Source organism: Microtus ochrogaster, unplaced genomic scaffold (assembly GCF_000317375.1).
Source record: "Microtus ochrogaster isolate Prairie Vole_2 unplaced genomic scaffold, MicOch1.0 UNK35, whole genome shotgun sequence".
Taxonomy (NCBI): domain Eukaryota; kingdom Metazoa; phylum Chordata; class Mammalia; order Rodentia; family Cricetidae; genus Microtus; species Microtus ochrogaster.
The window spans coordinates 1136552-1141026 of NW_004949133.1; the positions used below are offsets into that span (position 1 = coordinate 1136552).

At 39.1% G+C, this 4475-nt stretch overlaps 1 protein-coding gene across 1 annotated transcript in view; it reads right to left on the bottom strand.

The window, feature by feature from the left end:
* Fmn2 (formin 2) overlaps nt 1-4475 on the bottom strand; it is a 292978-nt gene that overhangs the window by 143956 nt on the left and 144547 nt on the right. The gene's annotated exons all lie outside the window — the stretch shown is intronic.

Below are 4475 nucleotides of genomic sequence, written 5' to 3' on the forward strand. Positions count from 1 at the left end.
AAAAAATATAAAAAAAAGAAAAGAGAGATATGCCTGCAATAGACTGACTGAGCCATCTCCTCAGCTCCAAAGCCTGGTATTCAAAAACAAATAACATGCAAAGGAATTTGTTCAGGCTGGTATGTTAAACACATACCATAAATGCTCGTGGATCTCCACTTGGTGAATGGTTTTGTTGCACTCGCTGCACGTCAAACACAGATAATACTAGGGGGTGGGGGGAACTCATGAGCTTGGAGAAGCTAAGGATGAACATGATCAAGAGAATATGAGCACAGTACCCAGGCAGGACAGCGGCTAACAGCAAGCAGTGAATAACGAGGAGGAGGAGCCACGATGTAAGCCCATAAGACATCTGACACAAGGAACAAGTTCGCCAGGAAAACAGGACGGAAAGGGAACAAAAGGTCTGATGGCCTTTCCTCTGGAGAAGGACTTCCGGAAGCGCTCTGCTCATTGCTTCTCTGGTGTGAGTCAAAGCCACCTGGAGGAACTGAACAGTCAGGTGGTTGGAGGACAGAGAGCTAAAAGATGGTGAAGTAGCCAGAACTATATAGAACTAAAAGCAAACATATGAAAACAGCCAAAATTTAAACCAGCCAGCTTGTCAGCTACAAACCTTGAAAGAAAACTGCAGGGCATGCCTATCTGCAAATAGCCATTAGCCATGGCCACTCCCAGTGAATAGCAACTGCATGGGAGGCCAGTAAAGAAACCTTTGGGAAACCAGCTATCCAACTCCAAAATAAGAGTAAGAGAAGGGGGAAAGCAGGTATAGCAACCAACTCCATTCTCCAGTTACTACTGCAGCAATGCTAATCGGCTTAACTCATTTTCTAGGAATTCATGCAACACAGTTGGTTATTCACAAACAGGCACAGTCATTTTAGGATCTGGAGTTTTGGTTTTTATTTTTTTTTTTTAAGCCTATGGAACCAATCTGTGGATGACTCAACGTCTACAGCTTTTTGTTTTTAATTCTGATATTTACCTTCAACGTATTTGCAGGTAAAAGGGAACATGCTTTACAGGGATTCCACGAACCAGCTCAATGGAACAGCGAAATGCAAGAGGGAAAAAGCTTTAAAACAGCGAGCTTGTTAAGCCAATACATGTCTGTTTGAAGAACCTGATGGCTAAATCTTGCTTACAACAAGAATCAATTCAATTCCTCTCGGACACAAGAGGAACACAGATGGTTAATCCAATTCATTTCCACTAATGCAACACGGTATACGCTTTTCAGGATGCTGTATCATGTGACACGCTGCGGCCTTCTTCCAGATTAGCGTGTGCTGGTATGTCAAGTACCACCCTAAGTGAAGATTACTAAAACTATAAAGTATGCCTGTGAAATTCAATCCTGAGAAGTGTAAATTTAGACTTCTCATTCTTTCTGCCCTACCTGCCTTCCCCCTCCTTTAAATTGGATTAGAGCTGGTTAATTACACAGGGGTGAAGGATTCTTCCCCCTTCCTATCCTTACTCACATTTTTCTTCATTTCAACTTCTAATAGGATTGACTTCCAAGGGCTAGCTTCGTTTTAATACTCTTTTTACAAACAACTTGGGATGCTTTTGTTCCTTTTTCTCAATATGAAATAAAATGAAAAGCAAAAAAAAAAAAATATCAGCTCACACTTGTCCATGGATATCTCAGATGCATTTAGATATAATGTTAATCACTCCATACACTAAAGAAAAGAAAGGAAAATGCACCTCAATAACTCACCCTCTTGCTACCCCAGAATCTTTCTCTATTCACTCAATAAACTCACCATGCCATAATATGAGTATATTTTAAGAATCAGAAGCAATATATTTAACTAACTATACACTGCAGAGACTTGGCTCTATGAACTTAATGATAGTCAATAACCCTAAACAAACTATAAAGGTTTTTGTTTTTAAATCCTCATTACAGTGGACTGCATATAGTAACTATGTGGTTTTCACGAAGTCTTAATTCCTTGATAAACAGGAATCGGGCCCTCAGGATTGTGGTTTTTGAAATTAGGGTGTGTTTAGATTTGGAGACTGCCCAAAATTCATTCACATCTAGAAGGGAAAGCTCACTGCCAAACATATGCAATCAGAGAGAGAGGGGGAAAAAAAGATTACATTCTAAATAAGGTTTGTATAACAAATACTTCCATCTGTTTCAGGGAGATCAAATACAACTACTTTAAAACAGTCCATTGGCATTTAAGCATCTGGCAAAAAGAAAGTGTATTTATGAGAAGGCATTCACATTAGCTGTATCCTTTGTCCCCAAGGGTAAGTAGTGGAATGCCATGAAAGATTACCTCTCGTAAATTTGTAAAAAATGTAATTACAACATTTTTTTCTAGATAAAGTTTGCATGCCCCCTCAAATGTCCTTATTTGTAAGGCAAAAGTAAGCCTATTCAGAGATCATACACAAAGAAAGACCTATTCAGGTAGCTTTATTTAAATTATTATAAATATGTCAATACAATAAAGTTTTAAAATTTTCCATAGAAAATCTATGCCAAAACTAAGTGTATGCATGCTGAACCCCTCCAGATACCCTTCATAGAAATAATGTCACATGGAGTCACAAACAACATATGACTTACATGCCAGATAAGACTATGTGTCTACAATCCTGGGTCTTTCTGTTATCATCTACGCCTCTTTACTGCTGCTCATCTCGCAATTTACTTTCTGGAACCTACGCCAAGATAAAAGAGTAGGGGAGCACTTGGCATTTCCTTCTTTACAGAGAATTAGGTTTAGCCTGTAGGAGGCACTAGGGGAGCTACATCAGAAAAAGGGTTCATCTTCCCACTGAAAAGCAGCCTTTTCTGTCTGCTGTTGCAGTCCTAACCCACAGCAGAGGCATCAGAGGACAGCTGAGGGCACCCTGACACTACCCAAGCAGCGTACATTGTGCAGGCCTGTTTGGAAGCCGTGCAACCATTGCCTAGGCTCTCTGACCACTACCATGGCCCATCTGGCCCCTGAGGTTTGTTTCCTGGACTTTGGAAATCCATCTATATTCCAAGCATCTTAACAATTACAGCAATGCTGACAGTTGTAAGAACGCCATGAGTCTATCCACCTACCACATAAAGCTTGTTTCCTGATTACCTATTAGTAGTGGTCCAGACGAACTAATTGGCTACAAGCACACATTCCCCAGTGAGATCTGCTCACCAGACTTGAAGGACCCCCTTCAAAACTTGTCTTCCCTAGATATGCTTGCTTAGCCCCAAGTTATGATGAGAGATGTCACTTTAACTCTGAATTCTCCTATCACATGGCAATTATTCATTATAATAAATTTTCCTGTTTGTAATATTTTCTGGCTTCTGTTTCTTATTTGAACCTGTACTGGTAGGTTATAAATCAATTGAAGAGGATATTCCAACACTAACCTTTGGCTTTGATACGCGAATGAACACAGGGACACACATAGACACACGCACACACACATACACACACACTGACTATATTATGATGCTAAAACTGCATGATATGCACAGCCATGATGTTTTATAATACATGTTTCTGCAAAAACTAAAAAAAATAAATCCATGTTTCTGGATTTATTGCAATGTCCTAGTGTAGCATTATTTAAATAGTGTACAAGTGTCTTTACTAGATTAATTAACTAAAGATGTCCTCCAACTGAAGACTATCATTTAATTCGACATATCTAAAGACTGAGTAGTTGCATTTTTTTTAAAAAAGGAAAAGCCTGCTTAGTGTGTATATATGGCTGTATGTTTGTTCACATGTGTTCATGCAAGTACGTATATGCATGTGTGCATGTAGGTTCATATACAGATGGGTGATGATGCATGAGGAGACCCAAACTCAGCGGCAGGAGTGTTCTTTGATCAGTCTCCACCCTATTCTTTAAGGCCAATTCCATTAACTGAACCCAGAGTTCTCTGATATGACTAATTTAGCTAGTCACCTGGCTCTTTGTTCTGGCAATCTACTTCTCTGCCTTCTGAGCACTGAAACTGCAGGTGGTTGTGATGCCCACCCTGCATTTGCACAGGTTCTGGGGAACTCTGCTCCTCACATTTATTCAGCAAATACATTTATCCACTCAGCTATCTCCTCTACCTTCATACTTTATTTTTACTTTTGTTTCTAAATTGTGCAATGTGTTTTCAATATGGGCTACAAAACAATAGTGTTTCACTGTGGCGGCTGCTGAAAATTAATCCTCGACAATAGGTATTTAAAAACAAATCAGATTCCCTTTTTCTGAAAAAAAGCACATTTATATATAACAGAAAGAGTACTGGTTTCATTTAATTGTTGTATTTTGTGCAATTAATAATTAAATACACGGATAAGTACTGTCTAACATATAATTATCAAATAAACCAAAGCACAGAAAAATGAGATATACTCTTAGGGGAAAACACAGCCAGCGGATGCCAACCACAAGATGACATACAGGTGCTCAAATAATATATAAAAATTTTGAAGGCC